This window comes from Cyanistes caeruleus, chromosome 2 (assembly GCF_971803275.1).
Source record: "Cyanistes caeruleus chromosome 2, bCyaCae1.hap1.1, whole genome shotgun sequence".
NCBI lineage: Eukaryota > Metazoa > Chordata > Aves > Passeriformes > Paridae > Cyanistes > Cyanistes caeruleus.
The window spans coordinates 83671749-83687209 of NC_141702.1; the positions used below are offsets into that span (position 1 = coordinate 83671749).

Below are 15461 nucleotides of genomic sequence, written 5' to 3' on the forward strand. Positions count from 1 at the left end.
CAGCTGAGATGGCATATGATGGCTAGGCTCTTTTTTCTCATTTGGAATCATTTAATGGCTTTGTAAAACAGGAACCCAGCAGGCAAAAAAATTAGCCAGAAGGTTTTCCATTCAAACTCAAGTTTGGTTACAATGGTTAATCTTGGGCCCTGCCCTCTCTCTCAAACAGTTATGTCATTTAAGATGCAGGTGAGAAATCAGTGTAATTAGTACCTATCTCTGAGTAGCAGCTAAGCTTACCTACCTTGTTTTTCCTCCTTGATGCAAGAGCATAGTAGCATCTTAACTTCAGCAGCATAAAGGGAAAATCAATTCAATTAGTGGCAAAAGGATAAAAGAGTAGTTCATCTTATATTTAAGAAAGGGAGAGCAGGTACTACTCAGATTAGGTGACTCATTACATTCTTTTTCATCTTAGATTTTAAAAGGCAGCAAAAATGCTAATATATCATCAGAAGTATTCGCTAGGAGTTTCTGCAGTCAAGCCAAAGTCTAAATGCAACAAAGAAGTATTAGAAATCCCATGCAAAGCCTTGGTGCCAAACAAATCCTGATCAGAGCAGTGAAATGCTCCATGTGGCATTTAGAATGCCACATGCACCAGAGATCTGTCATTTGCAGATGATAGAAGGCATCAGAACATCTAATTATCCTTTACACTAGAAAAATCCAGACATTCACTCTACTACTGAAATTTTACTGCTAGATGTAGCCTCAATTGCAAAGAGCCCAAATCACAAACAATTTGTTCTTTCAAAAAAGAAAATCTCTAATATGAAGAGCACTATTTTCCTGCTGAGTTTCCTACACAGACATAAATAAAGCCCAGTCCTTTTCACACAGGAAAAACATCAAAGTGTGGATTAAAGAGAGATTCATCACTATCTTTCTGAGCACACTGGCAACACTGCACATTTCTTTGGCATGAAAAAACCTGACCATTTTCAAATGAGATTGCTGTCTCCATCCTGAAAGAAGCTGTAAGTGATTGAGTTACTGTGGCATACAGTGGATCAGAGCTTGTCCATTGAGCAGCAGCAGCCAAGGCCATGGCGTGCCTTTAACCCATTGCAAATGCAAAGTAAAACCACTTCTACATGGTTCTAGCTTAAAATCTTGTATTAAGTTACCATCTATCACCAGCACTTCAGTAATTCTTCACATGCATTCTCCTCTTGCAAACACAGGCCTTCACACACAGTACCTCAAACATTTGCTATCATAGGAATGTAGATTTAGGGAGGCAGCACTGAAGTTGGTTACATGGAAATTTGAACAGACCTTGCAGAGTAAGATTCTCACTGCCTTGGGAAGTTAAGTGCAGCATAAACCAGATGCAATTTTCAGGTAGTGCATGAATGATGGCACTTCCAGAAGGACAACATCCCCTGCTATCACAGCAAAGTGCTGTCTGCCCTTGAAGAGATAGGAATGTTAGCTCCTCCATCAAAGAACTACACTCCTTGCAGCACAGGCTTTTCTCTCAGCATTCTCCCACCTGAGAACTGACCCGATTTGAACCTGCATTATCTTACAAAAGTTAGCAGAATCACAGCCTGTGGCAGACAGTCATCATGCCAATCAAAATGCTATTCTGATCTGTGCAGTGCCTTTTTTCCAGCTTGACTGATTGCTTTTGAGCTGGATCCTCAACTCCAGTGACATCTTCAAAGAGACCAGCTGCAAGATATCACACTGCTCATGACAACAGTCTGGCACTAAAACAGCTGTGAAATCCCACAGCATTAGAATGGGACACAGATATTGTAGCCCAACAAGGAGATGTGTACTAGAATGGGAAAACAAGACACACAAAAGGAATACCATATTTACTGATATTAAAGGGCAGTCATCCAAAGTATCATCCCTCTTTTCCTTCACCTGTGCAAGTCCCAGACAGATCAAATAGCTTTCTGGAAGGTCACTGGTCAGGATGGGAAGGATTCAACAGCTAGTATTTCAAAGTCAACCTGACTTGAAATATTCAAGGCACAGCCTCATGTTTACATCATGGTCCAATATCCTTGGGTTAGAAGACACCTCCCTAGACCACGAAGTCCTTGGGATTCTATATTAAAGCCAGGGATAACATGGCAGAATGCAAGGAGCACAGACTTCTCAAGAGTTTCTCAAGCACATACATTTTACACAACAGAGGCAGAGATTCACTGCCTAGGATTCAGGAACCCCAACCCTTTGACACAGCAGCCATCCCAGTCCACTGACAATGAAGAAGAACAGTGCAAACACCTGCAAAAAGATTTCAGCAGGTTCATGTTGTGCCCAGCTCACTGGCTGCAGGCACCAAGGCAGATCTCAGCAGCAAAGTTTGCCTGCAAGAACGGTGTGGAATAGCAAAGGGGCCCTGGCTAAGAAACCTCAGCTAATGGCCTGTCCCCGGCACTGTGGAAGTGTGAGCTGCAGTTGTGGCATGAAGAAAGCCTGCGGGAGTCCTGAGTAATGTGGAGATGGGAGAATCGGTGTATCTAAGAAGCACCTGGGATCCCACAGTCTGGTTGGCAGAAGCAGTGTGAGGGCTCTGAGGGTTCTCTTGGTTTGCTGTTGACACAGGTACATCTAGTCTACAGACAGTTATCCTTTCAAGGGTACAGTTTTCTGCACGTCTATACTCTTACATCAGGGATGACATGGACCTCTCTGAACTGCTGAAACTCAAAAATCTACTCAAAGAAAGCAGACTGCTGTCTAGATTTGGACTATGACGTGAATTCTGATTCAGCTTTCCCATGAACAGACAGGTGATCAGAAAACACATGAGAAAAATAGAGGTGGGGTTACAGGGTGAAACTAAACAAGGAGCGGTCCAGTCCAACAGCAACTACACACAGCAGTGACAAACACTTTCCTCTCTCAGGTGTTTTCTGTACTCAACAGCTAGAAGCAGTCAGAGGTGTGATCTCTGCCCTTGGTAAGAACTGGGCATGAGCTTCTCTGAAGTGGGAGAACACATCACAGGGTAAAAGGAACAACTTCTGTACATGCTCATCAGACTCTGCATCTTGAGAGACCAAAGATGGAAAGTATAAAGCCCCTGTTAGCTCTGCTGTTTTGTTGCAATAGAGGAGCTGTAAATTGAGAGACATTCAGCATATTTTTTATCATCTTAGCAATAAATAATGCTATTTATTTAGCATTATTAGGCTTAGATGCACTTCACACCCCTCCTTAACTGCCCATGTAGGGGGTGCTCTGAGCTAAGCACTGTCCCTGCAGCCCAGGTCTTAACTGGCACTGGGCTAGGAGAAAATCCAAGAAGGAAGCTCTTTCTTCCCCCAAAACACTAATGAAAGCCCCACTTGATAGACTACACACAAAGAATGAAAGGGTAATCCTGTGTGACAGAATCACTGTACAGCTTCAATGTGTCAGATTCTGCTCCCTAAAACTGCTTCTGTAGTTGTAAAATCAATAGAAGCATTTGCTCTGCACTTTTTGTGGTTTAATTGGTTTGGCCACAGGTGACCAGGCTGTACAATATAATATTCTGGATATGCTGGTACAGTCTTTGTGCTTTCCTTTTGCTGCTGCAAACTCCTCACTCATTAAGCATGTCTAGAAACAGAAATACAAAGCTGAGATTGTCACAAGGTGTTGGGACAGTGAGGTCTATCCACATTCCATTTGTCACCCCTGTTAGGGCAAGGGGCTGGACACTATTTTCCTCTTTTCCTCAGCCTACTGGTTCCATTTACTTTACTGATTCACATAATGCAACAGCCTTTACTCCTTCACCGTTCAGTTACCTCTACTCTGCAGATTTTTGTCCTAATGTTGAGGCAAACTTAACTGCTCATCAAGTCAAGTGTGCCTCAGGCTCCTCCTGTGCTGCCCTTTAAACACGAAAGTAGCCACACAGTAAAATTTACAGTGTCACTGAGAAAATTCTTCAGGTCTCATCGTCAGTGCATTGCCCACAAGATATATGACAATGGTTGGATGGATCATGCTGTTCCAACACTGGTCATGCCCCAAGTTGCAATATTTTTTTCCTCCTTCTGCTGTTATCCTGCATTATTCTGGCCTCTATCCCTCTATTTTTTAATAATTGTTCAAAGGTCTTTGGGATAGGGCTTAACTTTTCATTACAGAGTACAGTCTTGAGTCTGATTGGGGCCCTTAGATGCAATGATACAAAATAATATTAGCTGCAGAGCAGTGGTAATATTGTCCAGTTGTAATGGACATGCTGGAAAGATTATTTGATATTTATAAACCTTTTCCAGACTCTTAAATGAAAGTCAAGCTAGTGTTGCACAGGATTTATTATTCTATTCAGCACTTCAGTATCCAAGGTTAGCATCTAGTCTAGTTGTAAAAAAGATTTTTACTGTATTGTAAAATGGAAACAAAATGAAATATATACAGTGGCATGGTGTTTTATATATCTAAGGCACAGGCAGCATAGGAACAGAATTTCATTATTGAAATGGATGTAGCTGAAGCTGTTACACACAGTAGGTAAAAGAGCAGATTCAATGACCTCTTATTCCATTTAATCAAAATTGTTAGTATATTGTTTTCCAAAGGCCAAAGAAAATGCCTGGGTTTCTTTTTTTTTTTTCTTTTCCTTATTTTCTTTATTACATATTTCATCACTTTGTAATAAACCTTTGTAGTTTCTTTTGATGTGACTCTCAAGCAGACTTGACCAGCAAATAAAAATAAAGCACATGTAGGTTTAGCAAACAAAGCCATAGTTCTCCTGTAATACCCTGTGCATTTAACCACGAGTTCACAACCATCTGAGGTGGCTGCACTCCCTCTCCCTCATAACGTATTTCTGCTCATTTCACAGCATCCCCCTATTTAGATGTGAATTCTGCCCTCCTCCCATTCTGCACTTGTTGAGCGCAGAGGGAAGGCAATGCTGTTATAATGGTGCTGGTTATGCTGTATGTGGTCTTGCTGTTTCTAGGAACAGGCATGCTCAGACATCAACTAACATCTAATTGCAGGAATTAATCTTATTTCTTTGCCTCAGACACCACAGAGATCAAACCAAGCCCATTTGCAGCTCTATTTTTAATTTACTGGAATTATAGTTTTTTCCATCCAGTGAAGAATAATTAAGTGACATGCTGTCCAGAGAATACACAGTTCAGGGACCTGGGTGTTTAGGAAGAAATGAACCAAGCAGGAAAAGATCATAACTATTTGTGCCAAAGCATCTTTGTTACTGCAATTCCTTCCTCTGTTCACATCTTCCCACTAGTACTTCTCTTTACACCTTTCTGCTTCAGTGATCCTCAGAGAGACAGTGAGAATTAAGAGAGTGGCTTGGGAAGGAGCTGGATTTACCACCCTAGCAGACAATCCCTAGATTTCAGGGTCAGCTCATGCATAAGGGCAAAACAAGAGTGGAAAGATAAAAAAAGGAAGTGGAGGGAAAGATTTTAAAAACAACAACCACTAACGCAAACCAACCAAAAATCAAGGAAAATGTTTTTGCAGCTTTGCCTTAAAGCAATCACCTGTCTTCTTTATTATTTCCTGAAGACAGACATTGCAGACCACAGACAAGGCTTTGTACTGTATTTTGCAATTTTTTGTACCAAATGGAGCAAAGCAGCTTTCAGCAGACAGCTCCCAGTCTTAAGATTCTGCCCCAGTTTCCTCTACACATCAGCAAGGATGACTCAAGCGTGGCCAGTGAAGTTAGGGTGGAAACAAACTGGATTATTTAGCAAGAGAAGAACAGAATCCTACACAATAAGAGTGAACCTGCAGCTATCAGAAAGCTGAGCTGTAAAGGGCTGTGTGACACTCAGAGACAAGGCTGCACTCTGGGACTGGGTCACAACACTTTCCATACCAAACCTAAAGCAGCTGAAATAGGCATTATATCCATGTACAATGCAGACTGCTGCTCTATATTTATGGAAAGTTCTTTGATAGTCTCTTTGGTTTTCAGAAAGAGCTGAACCACTCTTCCTCATTCCTAGGTTAAATTGGCAACGTCCTATGTTAAACTCCAAGGTCAACTGGCATGACATGAAGCATCACTCATTTTTGCTGCCTGTGTCAGTCCAATTATTCTCTTAGTTCTTCAGCACCAGAGACCTGAGCTGATCTCACCTAGGGCCATTACCCTTTTTCTTCATTTTTCTGTCATTTGCCAAATACAGTATGCCCAGTAATAAATAACACTGAATCTCTCCTCTTACCTCCTCTTGCTAGAGGAGAATGTAGAACATTTCCACTTTGAATCAGCTCAAATTCCATCCAGAAATGCAGTTTAAAGAAAGTTACATCTGTGAAGCTTTCTGGCACCTTTACTATAGACTGTCTCTCCTGGTCTGAGGAACTCATTTGGAGGAGATGAAGATCAGTCATCCCCACACCTAGAGACATTTCAGAATTCCACCCCCCCTCCCCTCCTCCAAAAAAGGGTGTGGAGGAGCACCACAATTCCATTTTCTGTCATGGATTTTCCAAAATGTCACATTCTTACTTTCAAAAAGAAGAATGGTTCCCAGAGCTTTCACAACCAGACCCATTATTCCCACACTGTGCTGTTGTCATAAACATGACAAGTGTTGGTGGAGATCTGTCATTTTAGTCCTGACTGGAGAAACTTCTGGTTCCTTTAGAAGGGGAAGATGCTCAAAAATAAGACTCAGTTTGGTGATGCTTTCCTAGCAAACGGTCAAATTTACATGTTTATGTGTGGCTGAAGGGCAGAGGCAGGCTGTGAGTAGCAATCTGTGCTAATTAAAAAAAATAAAACACACTTATTCAATGCACATCATTAGTTACTTAATTTACATTCCTACCAAGCAGCAATAAACATCCTTCTGCTGCTTCCCATTTCCCTTCCCCCCAGTATTTCCATTAGCAGCTCAGCTGGAGGCAAGGAAGGAACGGGAGAGGAGGGAAATATAGAACCTAATTCCATCTATCTGGTTCTCAAAATACTGATATGTAATTCTACCAATACACGTTACTTTGACTCATGACCTTTGTACCCCCAGCAGTCCTTACTGCTGATAGCAGAGCTCCCAGCACCACATCTCAACAGCAATTTGACTCGCTTGGCACCTCTTTCACTACCTTCTTTCTGGAGTTTGCCCCTTTTCCTCCTAATTGGATCCTCCCAAACCACCAATAATCCATACCATTGCAACCCAGTAACTTTTTGCAGCAAAAAAAAGTAATGTAATCAGCGAGAGAGCTGAAAGAATCCATTTTCTACTGTCTCATCCTATCCTACAGTAAATGTACTTCTTAGGAGATGGACATTGCAATGAAGCAAGAACATAAAGAAAAGCAAACCCTTCCCAGCGTAAAGGTCTTCTGTCCAGGTGAAACCCCCACAAAACACATAAAGGAAGGACCATTCTATTTGGATGGTATTTATCTGACTTGCAAATCACACAGAATTGTTTTGGAGTTAAAGAGCACTGGCTATCAAGTGCTAAATACATTCTAGGATATGGAAGATAAAGAAAGTAACATTGATGTAAACCCTAAGCACATAGCCAGTATTTTTAAAAGTGGGCTATGCCCAAACCAAACCATTTTCACATTCAGAGATTTTCTTTTTTTGTTCTTTGAAGGCATAGACAGAGACACCCTGATCCCAAAGCTATCAGGCTACTCCTTCAGAATAATGGATACACACTTGAACTCAAGAGTAACAAACAGGTATAGTTAACATGGTGCAAACATAAGAAAAGAAATCAAGTATCTAAACACAACACAGGTTTGGGGAACATGCCCCAGGCATGAATGTAATGCTGAAGCATACCAGCACTTTACATGGTTTTTGTAAAGAGCAGCCAGGGCTTTATTGAGTAGGAGAAAAGGGTGTTTAGATGGAAAACTATTTATGACTTAAGCTGCAAAGCAAATTGAAGTCTGACTTGCACTCCTACCTCAGGTTCCCATTTATATAATCAGGATACTAATATTCAGACACCTTAAAAATATTTTACTATCTTTGCTTGACAAATGCAACATTAATCAAGTTTATTTGTGCTAGTCACTTCCATCATACTCATTAGTTCTACTTGAAGACATCTCAGCTTTATTAGAGACACCAAAACTGCTTCATAAATTTCAATTACCTGGTACAAACCATTATTACTATTATTTTATTAACACTTGTGTAATTGCCTGTTGTGCATACAATTACAAAGTTAATATATGCAAATCTAGCTTTAGAAGTTCTTTTAGTAACTTTTGTCTCTATATCTGGTAAATGTGTACGCTTACATAATTTTTTCATTAGTTTTAAAATCTCCATCCTAAAATTTTCATTGTGCTCACATGCTCACATCACTAGCATGATTTCGACATTAAAACATGATTTTTAAGTGAACTTACTATTTCCAAAGCAGCCATTTGTATCACTGAAAAAAAAATAAAAATCATCTTACCATTCAGATGTATGCAGAAATATCCATATTTACAAGAAATCTTGAAAAAGAGGATCAGATCAGTATTTCTTTGATTATTTTTTTAAGAGGAAAACAAAGCCACCTAATTGGGTTCTAGGCATAAGGGATCAAGATCCCAAATTACTAATCCACAGCTTTCACTCAGCTCTCGCCTGTTGATGGCAATGATCTGCTTTTAAAGAGCACCTGAGGACTTAAAATATGCACCTGAGAGAAGGCAGCATTCAGTTTTGAGCATTACTCCAGGGACTATTAACTGGTAAAATAACTAGGTGTTGTCTGAGGCAGGGATCAGAGCTCTGGACATCCAGGTAACTGAAAGTTTGGATCATGTGAGATCCAAACTTTCTCAGGTCTTTTTTTCTGGATGATAACAAGGTAACAAGTATTGTGCCTCTCTCCCAGTAAACTGCAGGCCTAGAGTATTTCTGGGAGTAGAGAGAGATGCGACTTTGAAAGTTGTGAGGTTCCAAAGAGAACAATCTCTCACTTGCTGCACAGTTGCTCTGACAAGTTGTTGTATATTAAGATGATACCTTCATATAATCTCCTATAATTAGGATGCATTAAGGAAGAAATAAAAGCTCTCTTCTCTTTGTAGGCATATCTGCTCAGTAAAGAATTCCAGTTAATATCCCAGTTGTTTCCTAATTAAACACTTGAGCTCTAAAAAGCGGCATGATGGATGATGAACCCTTCCACCTGCAATTTCCTACTAGTTAGATGTATCTTGTGGATCACTGTTATGGAAGTAATTTCAAAGCATCTTTGAAATGCTGTTCTGGAAGTTATGTTGATACATGCAGCTTTTCCTACAGGCCATTCAAGAAGAACAAGTGGGATTTGATACAGGTTTCAGATTCAGCTCCAAGAAAAAGTGAGTAAAAAACATTTTGGCATTTAAAGTGCTGTATACTTCATTGTGCTGGATTGTTTCCTGTATCTAGCTCCTAGAAACTGATATAATAAAGCTGTACTTACCTGTTTTCCTTGAACTAAACAAGCATCTGAAGGTAAATACAATACATTGTTTTTAAAAGGAAAAACGTGGGGCGTGGGGGGGAGGGAAGGTACAAAACTAAATTGATGGGAAGGCCGAAAGCATCTTTCATTGTAATAGTATAATGAAATAAGAGATTTCAGGTAAGACTATAGTGGTTTTACCGAGGCAGGGACGAGCAGCTCCTGTACAGACCCAAACCCTCCTGGGGCATGGCACAACAGAGCAACTGACACCCTGGGAGAAGACCCCCAAGAACTGCATAGGAAATCATGGAACCACGATTGGAAAATACAGGAAAACAATAGACAGAAACAGAACGAATAACAGGGCACCTCTTGTAAATAAACATAGCAAGGATGGAATTACTGTCAAATCAAATTATACTAATTACAGATTGTAAGGTACAGCTGTAGAGCAGCCTGATTGATCACTCCTAGCGGAGCGGGCGGCGGACACCTCCGGCATTCCGAGCAGCCCCTTACCCTCACAGGGATACACGGCCCCGGAGGCAGCCGCACCGGCACATTTAACACCCCTGTGGCTTGACCCCTGGTTTGCCGCCGGCGCGGGAGGCCCTGGCAGGCCGAGGGAAAGCCAAGCCTACCCAAAGGGAGAAACACCCTGCCCGAGGCGCCATGGCTCCGCCTCCTCGGCTTGGCGGTCTCCGGCTCCCTCTGCCGGGGCAGCACCAGCGTTGCTATCGCGGCCCCTCCGCGGGTGCAGCCCCGGCGCAGCTTTCCCCGTCCAGGGCTGGCTGAGGGAGGGGCCCGGAGGTGCTGGGCACGGACACGGGTAGCCCCTCCGAGTGGCCGCGGCCGGACACGAGGGAAATGCTTGGGGTGCAGCCGCTGGAAGAAGAGCGGGCCCTGGAGGAGGAGACGAGAAAAACGGGGGGCGATGCTGAAGTGCAGCGTGGGGCGGCTCCGAGCCCGGCTGTGAAGCCCAGGGATGGCCCTGGCGCCTCTCAGGGGAATCCCAACGCCTTAGGAGGCTCGGGGCGAGGAGTGCAGCCCTGTGCCTCTCACCGGGTATCTGATCAGAGCAAGGTGCCTCTCCCCGGGACAGATAAATCACCTTTCCTGTAACAAGCATTCTCCTTTCCGATTTGAATGGTCTCTTTCAATACAGTAAGTTGTTTTTATCTCTTATTCTGTCCGTACAAAACACACCAGATTTGTTGTTAGAGATAAACCTATAGCAAAGGACACTGTTTAACAAAGATATCAAAGGGTTTCTCACAAAGCAATGCTCAATACATGCTTCACATTATTGATACTAAGGAAAGAAATAGATGGCCATAGTAGATGATCCATCTCTACAGAGAAAAGAACTTTTCCCAGCAGTTTTTAATGCAAAATTACACCTGGCATCCAAAATGCCCAAATCGGTTATTTTAGCTGTATTTTGCTAAGGATCCAAGAAAAAAATAGTAAACACTTAAATACATGATTGCATTAGGTCACAATATCATCCCTTCTGTCTGGTGGATATCAGCCAGCATAATGTGGGTATCAAAAGGCATTAAGAAGTTTGTAGGTTGCTCTCCTTTCAATCTTCCCTTGCCCAGCAGTTAGGCAGCATTTACTTGGGATATTCTGCAATAAAAGAAACAAAACAAAATATTTCCTCACCTTCTATTGCAGTGTGAAGGTCATACTGTAACTCAGGTAACTCTTCCTTTGAGGTCTTGTCTCCACAAACTGTTACTTAACTCACCTGTTTTTATTTTTTAATAAAATTGTCTCCAAAATATATGTGGAACATTGGAGGGGACAAGGTATACAAGGACAGAAAGTGCACTGTCAGCCAAATAAGCAGCTAAATGCAATAAATAAATAATAAGGGGAAGCAGAAGGCCCTAAAACATGGGGCCATAAAGATGTGGGAATGCCCAGGAGAGCAGTCCTGTAAAAGAACAAACACTACAGCTTTGCTTCCATACAGCCACCCAGCACAGGGGATGTGGAAGAGAAAGCTACCACTGATGAGGGCAGATGCATTAAGACTCCAAGTGCATGCACAGGCACTTCCAGGGCTAGAAAAATTAATGCTTCACATAGGAGTCAGATGCTAATTGCAGGTCACAAGGGAAAGGAGAATCAGTTCCTACTTGCAATAATGAGCTCTGTGTGACTGTCCTAGAATGAGTCAGCCATTTCAGGTCACTAAAAATCTGTTATGTTGCTCAGGAATGACTGAAGCCAGTTCAGGGAAATCAGGAATTGTCCCCTCTTCTTTTTTTCCCTTCCTCCAAGATGCAAAGGGCAATACTCACCTTTCCCTAATGCTGTGTGTCCAATATTTTTTGGAAAAGTGATGCTGTCATGAAACTGTTAAATCCAAGTTGATGCCATCATTCCCAAGAGTTTCATTGATTTGTTATATAGCAAGGAACATTATTAACTGCCCAGATGACCATGTGCCCTTGGCTTCACAGTTTTCCATTTATATAGATGGAGGGTCAGGGAGGTATTTTCAAATAGAGGAGCTGTAAATTTAAGCACTGATTTTCAGAGGTGCTGATATTTCTTAACTACCAGTGAAATTAATCTGAGGAGCATTTGCTCAGCATTGCTGAAAATCAGGGTGATTTTATTCAGGTATTGCATCAATTTTAAAATAAAAGCCCAGTTTGTGCAGCCAGGGTGAATAGTTTTGCCATGATTTTTAGCAAGCGCCAGTGTAAGGGCCAGTGCAAGATCCACATGGGAGATGGAAAAAAAAATCCTCATTTAATTCTTTGCAAATGTTAAGAACATTATTTTTGACTCAGCTTTTCTTTCTCAGTAGCACACAGTTTTCTGGAGAATACTGGGCCTGCTCTGTTTTGTTCATACTTAGATGTTCATTAATTGAATTGTCCCCTTTGGGGAGAGGGATGAGGGAGACAGGCCTGAGTATTGATAGCCAAAATACTGATACTGGCTGTGGAAAGCCCACAAGAGAAATAAAGCTGTAAAAAGATGATTTTTTTTTTTTACCATGAAGATGCAAAAGGGCCTGTGGTACATTAGTTATTCATATGGAAAAGATAGAAAACAGGTTGCAAGTTTAAATAATTTACTTGGAAGAGTTAACACACTCTCTTTTATCTCTAACTCATTCATTTTTCAAATACAGATATTTCTGAAGAGCAGACCACTGCTGTCTCCTGAAAAAGTTTGTAGTGGGTGTGGTTTTACTGGCTCAGTGGAAACTCCATCTGATAAACCAGCCCCTAATGCCAACTCATCCCACCACAGAAGGTGCAAGTGAACAGCAGGGTGAGGGAGAAGAAAGATACCATTTGTCAAGATTCCTGTAGGTAAATGCACAAGTGAAACTCAATAAAATTTCCCTTTAAAGCAGCTAAATCTTTACTGTGATATCATTATGAATCTAGTCACAAAGCACCTCAAATTAAGATTATTCCTGGACTCCCATCTTTAAGGATTTCTGGGAACACTTTCACCCTGTAGTTATTAGGCGAAGAGCAAGCTTTACTGTGCTTTACTCATCCTGTTTCTTGCTGGGATTTATCTGTTAAGGAAGAGAATCATCTCCCAAACATTTTGTGGCTACATAGTACAGTATTGTTTAATTTGATAATTATAATTAATACTATGCAGAGGCTTATGAATGCAACTGTGCTAAATAGAGAATAAGAACAGAATTTTTTTCAAATGTTCCAAAAACATTCAAAATACTTCACAACAGCAGAAAAATTGGAGTGTCTATTGATAAGCAGTCCCATCTTTCAGAAATCTCTGTCTGAGTATCAGTTGGAAGCCTTTCTTTTCCAAGAATTCACTCTAATTAGAGATCAGATAGCAAAACCTGTAGCTGCTTTCAACATCTTTCCCTCAAGGAAGAGCATTATATACATAACAATAATTTTTTTTTAACAAAGTATTTTTTTTAAGGCAGTACTGTCATGCTAGGAAAACAGCTTTGGAAATGCCACTACCTTGAGCCTTCCTACCATGTTGGTATCAGCATTAATGAAGAAGCTGGCAGAGAAAGACTGTCTTAATCTCTGATGAGCGATGTTGGGGTGTAGCCACTCACAAAGGTCTTTCTACCATGCAAGATCTATTAACAAGGATTTAGATTAATGTCTCTCATCTCTCACTACAGAACAGCTTTTTAAAAGACAAGTGTAGAAAAAGAATTGTTTTCAAAACTCCACATTACAAAACAACCTGACAGATGGCAGCTGACAGTGAATGTGGCTGTTTTGATGTAACTTACACATCTGAAGAGCAAAGAGTATTCTGCATTTAGAATGAATAGTTAAATCATGCTCATATTATTGACTAATGATTAGTTTTTGAGAGATTAATATATTAGATGTGAGCTATTTTCCAACAGCTATGTGACCTCAGGGATAAGCCCATATCAATATAAATTTAGATTGCAAATATTACAGTGCCATACAGTGATGGCTATAAGTACAGTTCCTCTGTTAAAATCTCTTTGCACAAAATACTCAGTGAGTAGTAGCTCTAGGTGAGAAACTGTTCTTTATTAAGAAACAAGATTCAAACTCAGTGGGTAAATAATTTGTTGCAGATAGTTCAGGTAGATCAACAGCAGCAGGCTGGGCTCTCTGTTGCTCTTCTCTGTACCCACAGAAAACCATTTGTAAGGGTGCAGGCTGCAGATAAACATAAAGGACAAGCAGAACATCAAGCATTTTCTTTATGGAAAAACTGAACGTGATGCCATTGTCAGCTGCTTCCAGTAGACAACATGAAGCTGTGGGCAGGAAAGAGGAAGCTCTAATAGAACAAAGCTTTTCTAAAGGGCAAGTCAAACAAGCACTCTATAAAATTTCCAAAGAACAAGCACACTTTTTGCAGTCAAATCCACTGTCCAACTGGATCTGTTTACCACCTACCTTACCTCAGAGGCACAGCTGAAATAATAACAGGGATTTTGATGCTGGTGAATTGCTTAAATGTGGCTTATTAAAACCCAGAGCAACTTGTGAAGTATTTTCTATGAGACTGAATAATGTCAGTATCAGGGACTGACATGCTGTCATGGTTTTAAACTAATAACTAAGAAAATTACTTATTTCTAGCTGTGAGATATGGATTAGAACAAGAGCAAAACAGGCATAAAACTTAAAAGGAAAAAAAAAGAAATTTTATTGACAAACTACAATAATAAGAACACCAGAATAAACTTCCATGAAAAACTTTTTCATCCCCTATCTACTCACTATTCCCTTGTTCACATGACAACAGAGACAAAAACTTTGGAACTTTGATGGTTAAAACAGTCCTAATTCTTGCTACAGCTTTTTACTAGTCTTTATAGAGAAACAAAAGTTTCTTCCTGTTAATTTATGGAGTTTCTCACAAGAAAACTATTTTTGTTATAGTTTTCTATTGCCCTAATGTTAGCTGCCCAGAGCTGCTGTTATTAGAGTTCACTCTTCTCATTTTCACATCACTCTGAAGTGTGTATGGGCTATGAGTCTAGAGATAGCATTTTTAAGGATAAGTTATTCAAAGGCAAAAAAAGTCTTCTTCATCTGTTTCTGTGAGCTTCACCAGAAAACAGTTTTCTCATTGCCTCTCAAGGCTTCAAATCTCCCAACAGTTTTCTCATTGCCTCTCAAGGCTTTAAATCTCCTAGCACTTCACTATACCATAATTACTCTACTTTTTACTCAAATTTACACTTTGAACACTTTATTCCTCTCTAGATCTTGTATCATGAATTAAAGGAGTTCTTTTCAGGACTTCATTGTCCATCTCCATAGTTTTAACAGAAAGATATTTCAGCTTAATTAAAGCATCTTCTTAATTCTCTACCTTTCCTGAAGCTTCTTTTCTTTCCTGTCACTGGTAGTTTATAAAGTCTCTTTTCATGTTGATCTCTCTCTCTCTCTCTCTCTCTCTCTGGATAAAAAGATTAATCCGCAAGTCTCATCTGGGTAATGAAAGAGTTAAAATCTTGCCCAGGCTTTTTGTAGATGGTTCGGTGATCTCTGCCGAACAGGAGCTGGAGCCGTCTGCGATAGAAAGTTCTTCATAGCTGCTCTGGAG

General features: G+C 40.7%; 1 protein-coding gene across 4 annotated transcripts in view; it reads right to left on the reverse strand.

Moving 5' to 3' along the window:
• Positions 1-6132: 6132 nt before the first annotated feature.
• BTBD9 (BTB domain containing 9) overlaps positions 6133-15461 on the reverse strand; it is a 160649-nt gene continuing 151320 nt past the window's right edge. For 2 of the 4 annotated variants that reach the window (XR_015283600.1, XR_015283602.1), the window contains one exon: positions 10755-11018. The gene's annotated coding sequence lies outside the window, so the exon portion shown is untranslated. Of the gene's footprint in view, positions 8373-10754; positions 11019-13908; positions 14161-15461 lie in introns of those variants that run through there. The other 2 variants (XR_015283601.1, XR_015283603.1) reach the window with 2 other exon arrangements.